Source organism: Cyrtonyx montezumae, unplaced genomic scaffold (assembly GCF_038088225.1).
Source record: "Cyrtonyx montezumae isolate F1298 unplaced genomic scaffold, pur_monq_1.0 scaffold_7, whole genome shotgun sequence".
NCBI classification, from domain to species: domain Eukaryota; kingdom Metazoa; phylum Chordata; class Aves; order Galliformes; family Odontophoridae; genus Cyrtonyx; species Cyrtonyx montezumae.
Window position 1 is genome coordinate 9,445,693 of NW_027072078.1, and position 18,438 is coordinate 9,464,130.

An 18,438-nucleotide genomic window follows, 5' to 3' on the forward strand; every position below is an offset into this window, starting at 1 on the left:
AGAACGTATAAACGTTAACGTCAGAAAACTAAAGCCAGCCTGAAAGTCTGAAGAAGCTCTCTGCTTGTGCCTGATCCAGCTGAACCTTTTTAAAGTCCCACTGAAAACAGATACTTGTTATGACTTTCATCCATGATAGTTTTCTTACCTATTATACTCTCTTCCACGTACGAAAGTACTACAAGTCTATAATTAAGAGTGGTGTAGAACAGAGATACTAAAGACTATTGTTTTGGCTAGGAATTTTATTCATAATGGTGAAAATTACTAGAGCTTCTCTTTTCCCAACTGTTATAACTTTATATTGAAAAGACTTTTCTTTAGTGACTGCATATTATACAAATGGCTGTTACATTAAAAAAAACAACCAACAGCGTTTACCCATTTCACCATCTGAAAGTATCACCATAACCACATCCTGCACCCTAACACAGATATCTGCAAAACCCTAGTAGCCTAAAGCATAGTCTCAGTCCCTACTCCCTGTTAAGACTCACATCCAAAGGAAGAGTTTACATTTTGATACTGTTACCTTGTTGTTACTGTAAGATATTACGTAACTCATATTTGAATTCTTGTCTGGCATTTTTTCCTTGGCATTACAAGGAAAGATAGCAGAAGCAAACCATTAGATCATATATACATTCAATGAGAATCTATCCTAACATATTCTATTTTTCCAGTACACCAGAAGCTACATGGCCACTTAGGAACGTCTAAACTGCAACACTTCAAATATACGCTCATTTAATTTAGACTCTGTGCTGCTCCACTGTGTGAACCAGCACTTTATTTCACAACTAGCTGAAAAACAAACACAGGAATAGAGGCATGTAGGTGTACTGCTTTCTTACGAACTTTACATAAAATATTATACAAATTACTCTGTCCTATGGTAGAAAGATTTTAAAAGACTAAACTTGAAATTCTTACCCTGGTTTCCAACAATAGTTGTACATATTTAAATAAAAATAAAACAAACATAAGCTAACTAAAAATTAGATTTCTGAGGCTCATAGATTCTGGATCCCTAGATCAGGTGATGTCTCAGTGTAGTGAGCAGTCTGACCAAGATGGATGACCCCAGCCAAACACGTAGAAATAAATGCTCCAAACTGAAGTCACAGTGAGGGGCATTAACACTCCGCAAAGAGTCTGTGCATTATGTGTACACTTAGATTCAAACACAAACTTAACTGTTCAGCAGTATAGGAACAAATTTAAACACACGCTTCAAGTTAAGCCAAACAACAACACCGCATATCAGTGACAAACAATCCTATTGCATTAAAACTGCTTAGGAGAACAGTGATGATGCAAGGATAGGAAATGACGGAAGCAAAGAAGGTGTAGAGGAAACAACTTTATTACAAGTCCTCTCACTGACAAAGAACAACAAACAAATATTTGGTTTTAAAGAGTAAATAAGCACACAGTACAGAACATAGGAAGTAAGGCCCAAGTAAGAACTTCAGAGCATTCAACAGCCCACCTCACTACTGACTTATATGCCCAAATCACCATCTGCCTGCTGTACCTCTAGAAAGCAAGTGGTATGTATACTTTTGAAAATGCTCAACATTGTCATCTGCACAACAGTTTATACTGGAAGCTAGCGCTGCGGCCTTGCAGGTGCTTTGGGAGAGCAGAGCAAAAAAGGATAACTCTTCAGACAAACATTCTAAATTCAAAGACATGAAAAAAAATGTTCTGAGTAAAAGCAGTCCAGAGTGTCTGCACCAACGCCATAAAAAGCACAGCGTGGGGATAAATGGAGAAAATAAATCTCTGCAGTTATTTACAGCTTTAAATACTCTGAAGCACAAATGACAGCTCTGCTAGGATATCTGGAGCACAGGTTGAACAGATCAAAGTCACACGTATCCTGACATATTTGGATCAGGAATACCTGTCAGGGTCTGGCTGATCTCACGTCACTGAATCAGACAACCACTTAAACCCCACACAAGATTGGGGCTGGTATATGATTCAGAGCAGGAATTCAATCTTAAAGCATGGCAAAAATTTGAGGAGTACTGATTGCTTATGTAATTGTTTCAGTTGTTTTCATAGCAGCATTATTAAGCTGAGATAGACTGCACACTTCTGTATTTCCTGTTGGCCTTGCCTACTTTGCTTGACAGCAGAACTAAGATGCCTTATGTCCACGTTGTTGTACTGTAGAATTCCCAGGATTTATCATTCTTGCCACATCAACACCCTCCTCTTGTCAGTTGTTTGGGGTTTTTTACTTGATGAATGCAAGCCTTAGTTTTGTGTTTTACTACAACAGATGTTGTACAGAGCAACTTTTGAAAAACGAACTGCTACCTCCCGTATGCTGGCAAGTCAGTCTGAATGTGCTGTGCAGCGTGAAACCAGAGATCTTTCAAAGCAAACTTGCATAGAGTGCTATCCTGAAGACTGCTCTGTGCCACGGCTGAGTTATTCTACACGTGCAAAAATAAGTTCATAAGTTCATAAGTTCATAAGGTTGGAAAGGACCTATAAGATCATCTAGTCCAACCATCCTCCTATCACTATCTCTACCCAACTACTAAATTAAGTCCTTTAGCACCTCATCTAAACGCTTCTTGAACAGCGCTAGGGATGGTGCCTCAACCACCTCCCTAGGCAGGCCATTCCAGTGCCTGACCACTCTTTCAGAAAAGAAATGCTTCCTGAGGTCTAATCTAAATCTTCCCTGGCGCAACTTGTGGCCATTCCCTCTCGTCCTGTCATTACTTATCAGGGAGAAGAGGCCTACCCCCTCCTCACCACAACCCCCCTTCAGGAAGTGGTAGAGTGCAATAAGGTCTCCTCTGAGCCTCCTCTTCTCCAGACTAAACAATCCCAGCTCCCTCAGCCGCTCCTCATAAGACTTGTGCTCCAGTATAATAAAAATATATCTTGCTTTATAATAAAAATATATCAGTATAATAAAAATATATCTTTATATAATAAAATATATCTTGCTTTAAGGACTCCATTCCAGGAGACAAAATTTACATTATTAGGCCATAGATATTAGTCAATTTTGCACATGTGAGTTTATCTATGCAAGTATCCTGGTTGTCATAGGACAGACTACTGCACTGTGTGCATTCTGCAAAGCAAGCATTTCTAGTTGTAGTTTTTTGCTTTCAGAAAATAAGGAAAAGATGGCAAATCAGAAATAAGTTAGCTATTCAAATCTAAGTTAATACATCTTATTAAGGATGAGCAGAATTCATTGCTTACTGAAAACGTTGAAAGCATCAGGAAAAAAAGAATGAAAAGTACTTAGTGAAGCCTTGATGGCTAATTCATGGTACCACATCATTATCAAAGGTGTCTGCATAACATCAGTAAAGTACAACATTATTGTAGAAACACCACCACCACATAATAATCTTATGAATAATGAATGCTACTGAGGCATCAAGCTACTACTTCCATATGATGTTAAAGCATGACTTCAATAAAGGTAAGTAGGTCCTCATAAATGTAAATGAAGGTATACATTCTAAAAACAAACAAAAAAAAACCTCGAAATATTCCAGTAATAAACATCTAAACGATAGTTATAATTACAACGTGACATTGGAGAATATCATAGCAAATATTTGTGAAACTTCTTAACTTAAAATGACACAATTTGGAGAAGCTTGCTGAAGCCAGTACTCATTCCAGGTATTAGGCCATTTGTTTCTGAGAAGTGATGATGAGATGTGAACAAAAAGCGGCAGGAAAAGAAACATAGTTTCTCCCACAGTAAGCATACTAATGTAAAGCTTAGCAACAAAGCAGAGGCACATTTGTGCCCAGACCTTTGAACTGCACCATATGGTTGAGGTTCAATTAAGCAAAGATTTATCGGCCACTGATTGGAACGCATCCAGGACTCGCTATTTCTCAAATCTTTCAGCCTAGACAACCAGAGCACGCAGTTTTGTGGGCTCATTAAACATCACATACACTTTCAAATCCTTGAATCAAATGAGGATAATTTAATACATTTGCACATATGCATTCCTAACTTCTAGAAGAAAAACATACCGGTGATGTAAAAGCTACAAAAGGCAGTTTGATGTTACAGCTTTAGCCAAGGTAACATCTCACCGCCATCAAAAAGGTGAGGTCCTAATCCCTACCAATTCTCCCCAGGTGTCTGCTTTGGCGATTGCTTAATCACATAGCAGAGATTGGCTGATTCACTGAAGCACCAGAAAAAGAATACAGCAAAAATGTGCAATTTATTGTTGAGATGGCAATTTAAATGGGTTCCCATGCAAAGTCGTAAGCACAAGGTCTGACTGAGAAGAGTCAGGAGGAAAGAAGACATCTTCTGTTTGGAAGCACAAAGCTGTTACTTTGATGTGTAATCTAAATGTGACTGTTTTCTGCTCCCTGGACACTCTGCTTCTGCTTTTATCAGTATGTTTTGTGAGTTCATTTGCATCACACACCAGTGCAACCCTAAATTCACAAACAACAGAGAAGCCCACGACTTCAGATCTACAAATGTCAAGAGTAAACTAAGAAGTAAAACCTTCAGAACGAATTAGACAAGAGTTTTATCCAAATTAATACTGAAGAAGATATCAACATCTGGAGTATACAATGGTGTGACTGCATAGGAACGCGACTTTTTCATTCATGACTTTATGATTACATATATTTCAGCTATTTGATACCAGACCTAAACCCTGATTCACTATTACAATTAAGTAGGTCATGACTTCTTCCCCTTCAGACAGAAATGTTGCAAGAACATTGCTTAGAATTAATATCCTAAAACAGGATTTGGCAATAATGAAGCCAGTCTAACGCAAAGCTTTTATGTGAAACTCTAAATGCTTCTTTTAAATTCTATGCAATGTTCTGTGGTCAGTTGTTGCTTTTATAGACAGATGGTAGTGTTTTTTAGTTTGTTTACTATAAAATGTACTTGGTCGCCTCTATTCATTTCACCAGAAAAAATGAAAACAATTTGCAATATTTTAATCCAGAAGGCTTAATTCCTTTGCAGTTGTCATCTCAATGTAGCAACAGATTTCACTGCCACTACTGCTACAAAAAGATTAGACCATCTCTGCTGATACTGGGTACTGGGAAAAAAGACTGTAACCGAAGGGTTCAGTCAGGGGCAGTTAGAAGGGTTTGGTTAATTTGCTGTTCCATTTCAATCATCACTGCAATTCCTATTTACATACACATTGGAATATGGCTGCTTCTACAGTAACACTATAAAACATTTCTATAGCGCTGCTTTTCCATGTTCCCAGTTAGGTGAACTCCATGGAATAACAAATGATTTCCAACAAGGCAAGCATAACGCGGGAACAAAAAGCAATACTTTAAACCAATTTGAACCATAAATTTAGAGCAAAAGGTCTATTCGCAGCGTCTAGGTTTTCACATTGTTTACAGAGTAATATTGGGGCACTGCAAATGATGACCATTCCACTTCGTGACCTTTCTCAATGTGATCCATTACACTGCGATGAGAGGAGATGGAATTTCTTGATTTGACAGTTTAATGCAAACTTACCTTAACAGAAGGGCTCAATAAAAACCTGCTACTCTGGTATTGACCATTTTATCGTTATTATTTTACGCACACAGTATGTAGTTCAGTATATTACTTCAAATACTTCAATAAAAACAGCCTTTTTACACCCTGATAAGACTGTGTAGGAAGCTGCTAGACAGAGTCCTAGCCAGGTGCAGATCAAGGGACAGCATTATGTGACCTAGTCAGAGTAACCCACAAAACCTTTGCTGGAAATCAAGAATTCTGCTGTCAGACTCTTAACGGCGTACACTGACATCAAACATTTGACACCTGGACATCAAGCTCTAGTTTGCCGTTCCACAGCACAAGGACATGTTCTTTCTAGAAAATATTTGCACTGTTTATGTTCAGAGTTTTTCTACTTCTTTTCTAATCTACCATGATGGATAAGTAGGAATACAGTGAGGCTATATACTCTTCAGTTTCCAAATCTTCTTTTTAAATCCAAGGACCACACACTACTTCTGGAGGAAAATGTATGGATTTGTACTTATTTTTTGCAAGAAGGCTAGTGAAAAACTCTTAGCATTTAGGTAAATACTCTACTAAATGAAAATGTGACCATGTATGCCATCTTAAAATATTCATTATAAAATCTACAATAATTCCTGACTTAGTACATCAAAAGTCAATAACAGCTGCTAAGTCACAAAACCTAAAAATGTATTTCTGAGAATTTTTACTTTGCTTTTTGTAACTGCAACAGCTTACAGAAAATGAGGGCACCATCTCCTGTTTTGGATACCACAAGGACTTAGGGTTACAGACTTACCAATACATATACCAGTGAACTACGGCTAAATAATTTCTAATCGAGTCTCAGGACACCATGGCAAACAACCACAATGCTATCTCTGACCACAGAGATATAAGGAACAGTGATGCCCTTCAAAACACACACTGAGAATACAGCATACACTTTCGTGGACAGAGTTCTGAATTACGATTACAAAATAGAACATGTGAAAAATCTGTCCCAGCAATCTCAGCTAGTAAAAGTTACAGACTTCAGTAATAACCAAGATTTCATTCAACCTATACTTTGTATTGATCAGCAATCTTACCCATACAGGTAGAAATCTGTGCTCACTGCATCCTACAGTCTATCACTTATTGAAAAACATTCCAACTCTGATATCTTCTTAAATTTCTGACACTGCCTTGTTGAATGCACTTGTGCTTTCCAAAGCATCTAACACAGATAAAAGAAGTGGCTACAACTCCCAGATTGCCAGCATACCTTTCACATAATGTTAGAATTATATTTGGATGGAAATCTTTTACAGTGAACAATAACCACATGAAATAGAGGCATCACTTCACAAGGACTAGGTTTTCTATGCTACCACATGAAGTACTGGCAAGGCAGGCATTTCCAAATTTGAATATAAAATTAACAGCAAAGAAGGTTATCCTTCTGCTTTCCAGTTTGACAGAAGATTATTTAAATTTTCCACCTGTACATCAACACATTTAACAACAGTACTCTGTCTTCATCAGTATTTAAAAAAAAGCCTGTGTGGGGGTGCTTCCATAGACACTGTTAGCTCAATTACAAACTACTGTTTGGAAAAAGTACATAAGAGCTTTGGCTGGCATGAGCACAAAGCTGCACCCTCAAGGACCACCTCTAGAAAGCAACTCCATGCACACGGATGTCACTTTTACACGCATAAGAACAGTTCTTTCTAGGTCTTTGATAAGATATTTTCTTCTCTTTTTCAGAGAGTTTCTGAAAACCAAGAGCCTTACTCTGATTCACGAGAGCAAAAAGAGAATGACTAGTGACTTTCAGTCAGTTGTGTCTTTCCCACCAACTGGAAGACAGAAACGGATGGTACTACAGCTCCCAGAAAATTCTGCTGCTCCATTCCTTCCCTTCTGAGACTCCCAGTGCACTACAGGACATGATGATGTGGAACACAGATAAAAAAAGTCACAAAAGCACAGCACCTTTCCAGCCAGTAAAAATGTAATCATTTTAGTCTCAAGAATGGAAGGAGAAGCACAGTTCTGGGAACTAAACAAGAGGGAAAGTCTTTGGAAGTGAACTGATGAATGCCATTAAAAAAGAAAAGTACTTCAAATCTCGCTTTGCAAACCAGAAGCATGAAGAGAATGCAACAGGCCAGTGAGAGCAGCCACATCAAGTTGTTCACACACCAAGTTCTGCACAAATTACAGAGCATGCATTTGCCAGCTGACAGATACCAAATGCACAAATAGAATCTCCAGTGCTACGGTACTTCTTTGTGTTCAAAAATACCAAGAGAAGCGTAACAAATTCCCCACAATGTGCACAGGCTCTTCTCCTAAGGTCAACCTTAACAGAAGAATGTTACTTTTCTCTTTAAACACTATGTATTCATCAACACTTTTTTTGAGCAGGAATTAGGAAGCTTGTCTCAGTTTGACACAGAGTATTACAAATAAAAAATCCATCAGCCATTAAGGAAACAAGGACTGAAGAGAGAAACAGTATTCTATAAAGCAGTATTTAGGGCAATTGCATTTTAACATAATTAAATACTGCACCCCTGAAATTACAGAAAACCCTGCACTGTTTGCAAATGCACTTAAGCCTTTTAAGCAGACTATCACCTTTCCATAAGTACAGCAACAAAAATGATAGCCATTAGGGAAAATCTGAACAATGCTAAAATAAAACTTAAATAGATTAACTTCAGGAGATTCAAAAAATAAGCAGTGATATATTTTGCTATTTTAAGTCTTTAATACAAATTAAGTCATGCTACTCTAGATAACTGCATGTGTTATCTGCATTATTAACTGTTACTGCTGCAATTTGTTTAAAGAGAGAATGCCACGCTCCCTGGTGTGGAACTAGTACTTCACACACTGCACTACAGCATACTCCATTAGTCCCACAAGAGTACCAACAGAAAGCAGATGCTTGTGGTAGAGGCTACGCTTTTCCTTTTCAACCTACTCACATAGACCCAGGTTCAAATCCCCAGGTCCTGTCATTCAATCAAAAAGGACTACCATAATTTCCAAGCAGATAAATGATGCTTTTCCTCTCACTGATGAATGAATCCTGCACACAAGGGACATCAGAATTCTGAAGTGAAAAAAGCAAGCTATATTCTGTTTGTGCAGGCATTTGGCTTACAGTGTGTCAGCCTGCAGCTCCCAAGATCTGTGCCACGCTCTCCAAAGCCACACAGCAGTCTGGCTATTCAGAACAGCACTGCACATCAAAAAGGACACAGCACAGATATATTATACAGTACGGCAAAGCCACTTCCAAAAATACATGCGGTCTTTTCATTATATTCAAAATTAAAACGTTGCCTACAAGGGAACATAAGATGTTAGTCAAAATTTAACATGTTCCTCACAGAAAGCACGATGCCTTTGTTTCCTGTGCATCTCTTAACTCATTCTCTGATGAGTTTCTACTGTGCTGTTGTTTCTACATTCTCAAGTCTTCCTTCCAGTGACAAGTTGAAAGCAATATGCAGGTGGCACCAGTCACATCCCCCTACCATGTCAGGGTACCGGCCTTTGAGACTCCTGTACTTCAGTTTAGGGTATCTGCTGGATACGTAACTTGCATTAAAACAAGAGGCAAGCCTTTATACAGCATTTAATTCTATTTCATAAACAGCACCTGAGGAGGACTTAGAGCTTCCAACTTTCAATTTTAAAAAATAATATATGTATTATTGGCTTAGCAACTTCAATTGGCGATACTACATACTCTATGTTGTATTTTCAGGCAGATAACCAAAGGCCACATCCCTTCCTAAAGGTATGGAAGGTCATAATATCAAAAACTATAAGAAAAACATAATTTTCTCTGTCTTCTAATGATGCTTTTTCTCACATTAAAAACTAACGCAGTGCCTAAAGTATGAGAAAAGACAGTTATACAAAGAACAGACTTGGTCTTTAATTCTCACAGATTTATGTAATTGTTTTTCTTTTTTTTTTTATTTTGTTTGATGCCACTTAAAGACACACAAAGAGTGGCAAATAAAGTAACAGAAAACACTTCTGTCACTGCAAGGCTGTCATGTTTGAATGTTTCAGGTGTGATTAGACTTGTGAGATATGCTTAGAACTGAAATTTATGCACCTGGCAAGGTGCAGGGACAGCGTTTTTGTGTGACTCCCATACTCTTTTAGTTTAGTGCCTGAAAAGGGGGAATTGGCTCAGAAAGATATAATGACACCCTGAGCCTGGCACACTAAATCTCTGACAATATGGGTCTAGACTGAAACACTGACAAGTAGTAATGAAAACTGAAACTGATTTTACATTCCCACAGCTCAGTAAAGCAAGAATGAGATCCAAAGTGCTGTCACTAATTCTTGCCCTCTCGATTTCTTAGTGCTGTACACAGAAGTTAAAAATATTACATCACTGCACTTTGGCTAATACCTACTTGCAGAAGTAAATCTATGTGCCATAAAAACATTATTTATTTAAAGCAATGAGATTTCCAATTACTCCTAAATGAGCAAATGTCATCCCATATTTTGTAGACTTCTCAGAAAGGAGTTAAGTGGCAAATTGGCATTTTCCAGATATTAAATGTCCCTCAGTCAAGCGCATAGTATTCTCTTTCTTTGTTTACAAAAGTGAGAGTTCATAATAGGAATCAATCTTTCACTTACTCATCTTATTTAATCTTTGTTCAACTGAGTTAATAGAACAAAGATTAAAAAAACAATATTTTAGCAAAGTTCACACTTCTCATATATAAATTTACACACTAAAAATACTAATATTCAGTATTGCAATATTCAATAAGACAATATTTGAGAACAGTATTATTTGCTCTGTCCATAAAGCAGAGAGGAACGGGCTGATGTTTTTCTTTGCACCTTTATCAGAAAATATTACAAACCTTCACATCCAGAAGATTAGAAACCTTCACATTCACTGTACACGATGTTTTTTTAAATACTGCAATCATATGACATAGAAAGGAAAACCAAAACAGGAGACATACGAAAGTTGTGTTTTGGCAACACTTCAACTAGATGCTTCTTATCTGCTTACAAAGAGAACACTGCTGCAGCACTTGTATTTATATTTCAACTGTATCACAGTGCTCTGAACCACAGGTGCCAGGCTTTATTACAAAAACAAACCACATGTGAAAAGCAGAATCAAATCTGTATTCACATACTTGTTCACACCTACATGAACACAGCTTAAACTCAGCTTAAAGATTTTAGTCTGGACTCAACAGTACACATTACCCAAGAGTATTATAGGAGAAAGCCATCAAATGGGAAAGTATCTTGTTACTCAATGTGTCCAATCATTCTAAAGATACAAACAGTTGCTACAGATCACTCAGACAGGAAAATTAAGAAGAAACTGAAATGAAATACACAAATCTGTATTCTGAAATCTGAATTCCTCCTTCACAGAACACTAACCTGGATGCATGAATCGATTTTGTTTAGTAGATTTGATGCATCTTACCTCCTTACCCAAGCTTACAAGTTCTACCTGCTGTTGAAGCATTTACTCACATCACTGAGGGAAAAGCGAAGTCTACGTACTAGTGCTTGTTCACTGATTTACCTTCCTATCAAAGCATTCTGGAGAAGTGAGTAATTGAGATTAAAAGAACTCTGATGACAAGCACTACACAAGTGATGGCAGCTCTCAGATTTCACCTTGAACAAAGACTGCAGTTCTACTGCAAAGCAGTAAGAATTCAGGCACGATCAACAAAAATATGGAGGGAAAAGTATTTTACATATGCTGGAGTAAAATTGTGTTGACTTAACAACAGCTGTAGCATGCAGTCATTTACAAATAAATTCTTTTCAATCTGACATATATCAATTACCAGAATAACTGAAGTACTAGAATTAATGACTTAACAGGAAAGTGAAATTAACAGCACTTTTCAGCAGTGAGCTCTATTGGAATACAGGAAAACTTGCTCTGAAAGACCCTATTTCCTGAAAATTTTTGAGTAAGAGACCTGGTGTATTTCACACAAAGCACAGGTGTTTTGGTAAGAAATAGAAGTACACACATGTTCTTAACAACAAGCTAAAAAAGCCATGCTCATCAACCCCTTCAGCACTAGAAATAAAAGTAGATATAATTTTAGGTTATTTTGAAGACTACCACAAAACCATCTGGAAGTTTATCTGGAGCAGAAAAGAATATAACACATACCATATCAGCTTTCAGTTCTTTGATCAGTTTTCTTTTTAAAAGTTTACTGCAGGAAACATGCTATAGACAGTTTGATGTATACTTCTTACTCATACATTTTTATGTGAAGTTACCCTTACTGCACTACACAACAACTTTGGAAAGTAAAACAGCTGATGTGAATTAAAAAGCTCAGATCAATCTTTTATTTTTGTTGCAAACTAAATTAAGACAAGCTTTTGATCTGTGTTTGTTATAAAATCCAAACAGTGCCTTCAGAATTAACTACCTTTCTGTCAAACATTGTCACCTTACCTCAGATTATGAAAGCATCTCAGAAATGCAGTTTTCATCTGACCTACATATCAGTTGCTCTTTTTTGTTCCCACTTGGCATACACTGCACTCTGCTGCATAAAGGTAGCATCCCTATACTACCATTGTATCAAAGTGCTCTGATTTACAAGCAGCTTACATGCAACATAGATACTATACAATAAAACATTATTTTTAATGTTCAGTGCTACTTATACATCTCTTCTTTAGGTGAGAAAATTGGGAGTGACTTTGTTAATCACCATTTCTCTCCTTTTCCCTAGTGATCTTTATATTCCCTCACATCCTATGTTTCTTCACCTGGCTGCAATCCCACAACAAAGCTTCCTGGAACAGATGCTCCAGCAGAGCAGTGTCAGCTTTACATCAGCTGTCAATCTCCTTTGACACACACACACACAGAGACAAGAGTGCAGGGCTGCCTGCCTTCAGCAGCACTCTTTTTGCTCAGGAAAGCTGCAACTGTTCCCCTAAAACAAACAGTAACGCCAAAAGACCCTTAAAATCAAACGGAACCAATTATAATCAATTGACAGACTGTCGATTATTGCAGTACCACAAACGTAAAACGTGCAGTGTTGGTGCTCCAAAACACTTGCTCCTTGCTGCCATCTACAGCTAGACTTCGAATTGGAAAAGGAAATCTGACTGAGATAGATGTATAATAGCGTCTCAACAAACCCTACAAGCCAAGTGAGCCCAGGCACGCATTACCTCAGCATCCTAGAGGCTGCAGACAGTGGTGAGTGCCCGGTGGAAGGCATCCAGCTGCTGCCTGGGCTCCCCAGCTGCAGCCAGGCCTTGGCTGTCCCTGCACAACGCACTGGGGGAGGCGGCTCGCACACAGATGCTCCTCAGAAGCCAGGTGAGCTGCTGAAAGCAAAAGGCAAGCTGTAGGGCTGCAGAACAGCTAGTACACATGCTTTTGCTCGAGGCCTCAGAGCCACAGAACCTCTGGGGCAGTAAGGGGCTCTCGGAGGCCACGCAGTCCAACTCCCCACAGCCAGCAGGGACAGCTGCAGCTACTGCTGGGTGCTCACAGCAGTGATCCTCAATGCCCATTCACCTCATTACACAGCTGCACGTTCTCCCCACGAACCCACAGAGCCGAGCAATTCGTGAACACCTCGGATGCACAGTGCAGGCTGCGTACCTTAGCCAGAGCTGCACCACATCCTCACGCATAAAACGCTGCTTGCTTACAGCCCCTTCAGGACGACTCCCGGGCGACACGGCAGCACGATCGCACACAAAAAAAGCTCTCAGCCTGCAGACGTGGAGCAGGCTCAGCGGGCAGGCTGGACTCTAGCTAGCCTAAAAACCGACCGTAAGCCCCTGAAACACTAACAGCGCTTTGTAGCTTAGCTGTGAACCGCGCCGCGCGTCCAGAGCGACGCGAGCAGCAGCACGCGCCATGGGGAGCTGCGCATGCGCCACAACGGTCGGCGCGCGACAGGCGGCGGCCGCCCCTTCCAGCGCCCGGCTGCAGCGCGGTCCGGGCTGCTGTCACCTGAGTGCTGCGGCGCGAGGCGCGGCCTTGGCAGCCGCGGCCGTTTGCTCTGAGGCCTCAGCAGCTGCTGGCAGCCACACAAACGGGAGCCATGAGCGCCTTGAAGAGCAGAAGCACAGTGCAAGGGTTGGTAGTCTGGACATCCTCATTACCTCAGCGTAAGCAGGCTTAGCTGCATACTTTCACAAAGACCGAAGAAAGTTGTCAAAGTTACTGAAAAATAATAATAAAAAAAATAACTGTCTTGTGTAGCTACATGAAGCCTTCTTAGAAACCAATATGAAATGTTTAAAAAGTCATCCCGATCTTTACACAATCATTACCTATAAAAAAAAAACCCTTAAATTGCCCTAGGAGTCTTTTCTGCATGTTAACAACCAATATTGCATTTCTGGGGATGAGAAAATTACTTTTTTTCCCTGAAGACAGCACAGTGTGACATGTTCAAAGGAAAAGAGGCTCTATTTTTTCTATTTTTTTCCTATATGTTTATTAAAATATATAAATAAATAAGCTTTTGGCTATGGAGCAGGAAAATCATTATCTCAGTGCTGAAGGGGACAAGCAACTGCTCTCCATGGTGAAAAATTCCTTAGCATAGGTGAAAGCTTTGCTGTCTGGGGCTACAGCGTGAAACATACATAGCTACTTTTTGTTTGTAAGAGGATGGATGGGTGGGAAGTGGAAAGGCTGAGGAAGTTGCTTTCTTTTCCCCTTTCTGCCATAATACTTAGCTTAAAAATAATTACCCAAAGCAAAGAACATTTTTTCCAAAAGAGTCATGGTTATGTGACAAGTTCTAATCCTTCTGACTAATTTAGTGGACTGCCTTCAGTATTCCCATCTACATGTTTGTGCTCAGGGCACTTCTAATCAGCTGGTAAACAGACTCACCACCTGTAAGCTGATACTGGAATGAGGGTGGACAAGATAGTCCCGAAAAAGCTGTTTCATTTGGGTAAATATAAATCTGATCTGCTGCTCCTGTACAATTGGAACTGCTTTCTAAAGCACTAAAAGTTGCCAGGACAAAAAGATATTTGCTCTTTGTTTGGAAGAAGCATGCAAGACAACAATAACCTGCAAAGCAAGCTGATCCAGACTCAGTACAACCCAAAAAGTAAAGAAACTAAGCATCAGTAGTCCCTCTGCAGCAGAGCTAAACAAAAAGAAAGACTTAAGTCCACACTGAAATCCGACTAGAAGATCAACAACAGTTACATTTATTGCAAAGCCTTTCCTATCCTCTCTCCCCCTCCATCCCTATATTAACTACGATGCCATTGAAGCCCAATTTTCCCTCCACACACCAGTTTTTACAGCAGTATCTACCTACTTGCTAATTTTATAGATAGTTGATATAATGTTCAACTATGCCAAAGGCTGGATCTGTAAGATGATTAGTCTCCTCCCATTCTTAATAGAGTAAAACTTATGTTTTGACTTATGCCCAATCCTCAGTGGGAATCTAGGCTCCTCTGCAACTCTGTTACCTGCATGTTCTCCTTTCTTCAACTAAGCACTTTATCATGACTTCAGCCTCCCACAGGACAAGAAACAAAGACACAACTTGCAGATACTTGTATAGTTCCAATGTAACAGCAAGCCTGAAAAATTCAGAAGTTTGTTTGTTTCTTCCCCCTTTCAACAATTTCCACGAGATGGAATCTTAACTGAGGGAAGCAGAAGCAATAAAAGAGCAGCATCTGGGGATAATTATGACCGTGTAAGCTTTCCTGACCAGTTCCCTGATAAATCTGACCTGACAAGAAGTTACTCGAATTCTTGTGCTGTCTTCTGTGTTGTGATGTCTACAGCACATACAAAAAAATTGCATCAGAGTTAAACAGTTTATGCAGTGAGATGCAAATATTATCAAAAAATCAACCTACAGTGCAAGTGAAAAACAGGCAGGAGCCCCAGCTAGAAGTGGAGAGAAAGGGAGGCAGCAGATAAAAGACAGGTGTCAGGTGAAGTGCTAATGGTATGAATATGTGGTGAGACACCTGTGGAAGCATTTTACACAAAGGCAATGCAGTTGCAGAAAAAGTAGTAGAAAGACTTCACAAATCTCACTTAAAAAGGTGTTTCTGTAAGTGTGAAAAGTTATCTGCTCCAAGAATACCAGATAAAGTCAGATAAATACATTTATTTTTTGATAAAACTCTCAAACTTACCAAATCAGTTACAATAAAAATCTATTGTTTGCAGACTTTTTTTTTTTTTTTGTAGCATGAAAGTAATTCCTAGAGGATATTACTTTATCCTACCTAAATACTAGAAAAAATGTGCAAATATATGAAGAAACATAAAGCAGAAGCACAAAGGAAACTGACAGTCTGTTATAAAATCAGAACAGGTGGGAGTAGTTAGCAGTAGAACTACAATTCATTACAAGTAGCAAGCAATAGTTTTGTCTATACAGCGAGTAACCCTGTGAATCACAAATACAGGCCTCTCATGAGATGTGATGCACATTCTTATCCTTTCAACTCCAAAAGTTAAAGCAAGAACATCTATTTCAAAGAGAGAAAAAATAAAAAATAAATAAATAAAAAAACCCAAACCTGTGCAAAGTACTTAACACCTCGTGATCAGTCAGAATTTCACTTATCTAAATTTTATTTCACCTCTTAAACAATTATGGAAAACAGACTCCTCTTCCAATTCCAGTTTAGTTTGTTTACTCCTCCAAAGAACATGCTTAAGCAGCAAAAAAATGACAAGTACAAGATAGCTTCAAAACGCCGCTCCTATACTTAGAAAATATTGCACGTACTCCAGGTTTTGTTCATGCTCAAAAGTCACATTTTTGTCTGAAAACTAACTCCCAGCATATTTTTTCTCTGTACTCACCTGTGTCAGTATTTATCTTTCCTTGCTTCCAAATCTCCAGAGACATTCAAAAAGCCACGCTTACCTTGTTTGTGTGTGTTCCTCAGCAGTCTCCATAACTGGCAGTTCTTATATAGCCTTGTTATTAGCTTTCTAACAGACATATATTAAGCTATTAAAACTTTAATCTCTTCTTTTTTTAGAATCACAGAAATTCCCCAATTCAGCTTCATAAAACATTCTACTCCCAGAATAAAAGGCAGCCAGAGCTTCCCACAACATCCATGCAAAGAGCAGGGTAAAGACCCACCCCCAAGCTCACCAGCAGGAATGCCTACCTGAGCTGGCCAGGAAATGACCTCACCTGACTGTGTGATTAGCAGCCCAGAGACACCTGCATGCGCCACAACCTCAGGAAACATCAGCTGCCACCAGGAGACTCTGCAGGCACCCAGGTGCTGGAAGAATCAGGAACCTTACCTGACCCAAGATACTTCTCTATTGCAGAGAAGGCCTTGCAAATAAGGGTGCTCACTCATAGGGCACACACGAGTAGGGAACCCAGGAATAGTTGTTTCAATTGCAAATTACCTCATACCTCTTACCTTCATGTTCTGTGTGGGTACATGAGCAACAAAAGCTTTCTAACAGGATTATCCTTTTGACTGAGATGCTTTGCATCAAGAGGTTTCAAAGCAATTTTTTTTTTTTTTTTACATATCACTGCTGTGAACTATATGCTGCTAATACATCACATCTTTGCTTTCATCTCTTTCACCAGTTTTCAAATAAGGCCTGGCAGGTGCTATCAAAATAAATCTCAGACTGATCTGCAGGCGGGTCACATGAATTGCTGAAAGCAGTCATACATCTGTGGCTAGATGCTAACATGACCAGGACAGGGAGGAACTGGCAGGACTGGCTCCTTCTAATGATAAATGGTGTCAGGGTCACATGAGAACAAAAGCCTTGGGCTATTTTAGCAGCATATAAAGAATTCATTAGGCGTGTGATGTTGTACCTTTATAAGAATTAGTGGAATTTTTTTTAACTTCTCCTACTATGGAACAACAAACTGGGAAAAGAGTACTAGAAGTAGGTGACTTATGTTGTAAGAAGTTGAAGATTTTGAAACTGACAGCAGCTGTGCTTCTTTGGATCAGCTAGCTGCAGCATGGCTTACTCGTCCACGTGGACCTGCCACTATACCCTAGCTTCAGTACAGGTGGTGCTGCACTCTGACATGCTGCAACAGAGCTGACTGCCATCTCCTTTGTGACCAGTGGTATTACTTATTTCTGTGGGATCTATACACGTTACTGCCAGTACTTGTTTAATGAGGGAACTCTTCTGTACCTCTGGAGCCTGGGAGCAGCCCAAGCTCATTAATGTTCAACCCAAAACTGGCAGTAAGAAGAAAACTTTGAGTTTCCTTTGTGTTAAGACAACCATAATTAAGGAAATGATGCAATAATACTGATTAAAAATGAAGGACATACATTAGAAGCCTGTATCCCCCTTCAAAGGCACCAAAGAAGTGCTATTTCTTTATAAAAGATTTGGGGAAAACGACCACATAAGATCCATTCAAACATCAAAAGTCCGTAATAAACATGATCTTGTAACTCTACTCCTTATACACAGTAATGACAAAAAAGATGTACACTTTGCTGCCATCTGCAGGCTCATCTGTTGAGGTGTACACTGCTAGCTTTTCCATGGTGGTTGGTACTTGCTAAAAGTCACACGTTCAACTATATTCACAGTATTTACAAATTAATTTTCTAAGTACTGTGGGTTAGGTCTTTTTTGGTTTTTTTTCTTCCCAATCAGTGGCTATCAGTGAGCATGGATAATTAGTAGCTTTCTACGATCTTCGATGCAAATTAACACAACAAAAAACTGCTATCATTTGGTTTTTAAAACAAGCAGTAAACGCTTTGGGGGTTGGACTCGATGATCTCTTGAGGTCCCTTCCAATCCCTATGATTCTATGATTCATGGGCAGTCACTTACATACACACCTTTAGTTACATAAAATATCTCT

At 39.1% G+C, this 18,438-nt stretch overlaps 1 protein-coding gene across 1 annotated transcript in view; it reads right to left on the bottom strand.

Moving 5' to 3' along the window:
• The window catches only part of HECW2 (HECT, C2 and WW domain containing E3 ubiquitin protein ligase 2), a 171,626-nt gene extending 155,067 nt beyond the window's left edge, over positions 1-16,559 (bottom strand). Inside the window, exon 1 of the mRNA XM_065750608.1 lies at positions 16,477-16,559. The gene's annotated coding sequence lies outside the window, so the exon portion shown is untranslated. The remainder of the gene's footprint in view (positions 1-16,476) is intronic.
• Positions 16,560-18,438: the final 1,879 nt, after the last annotated feature.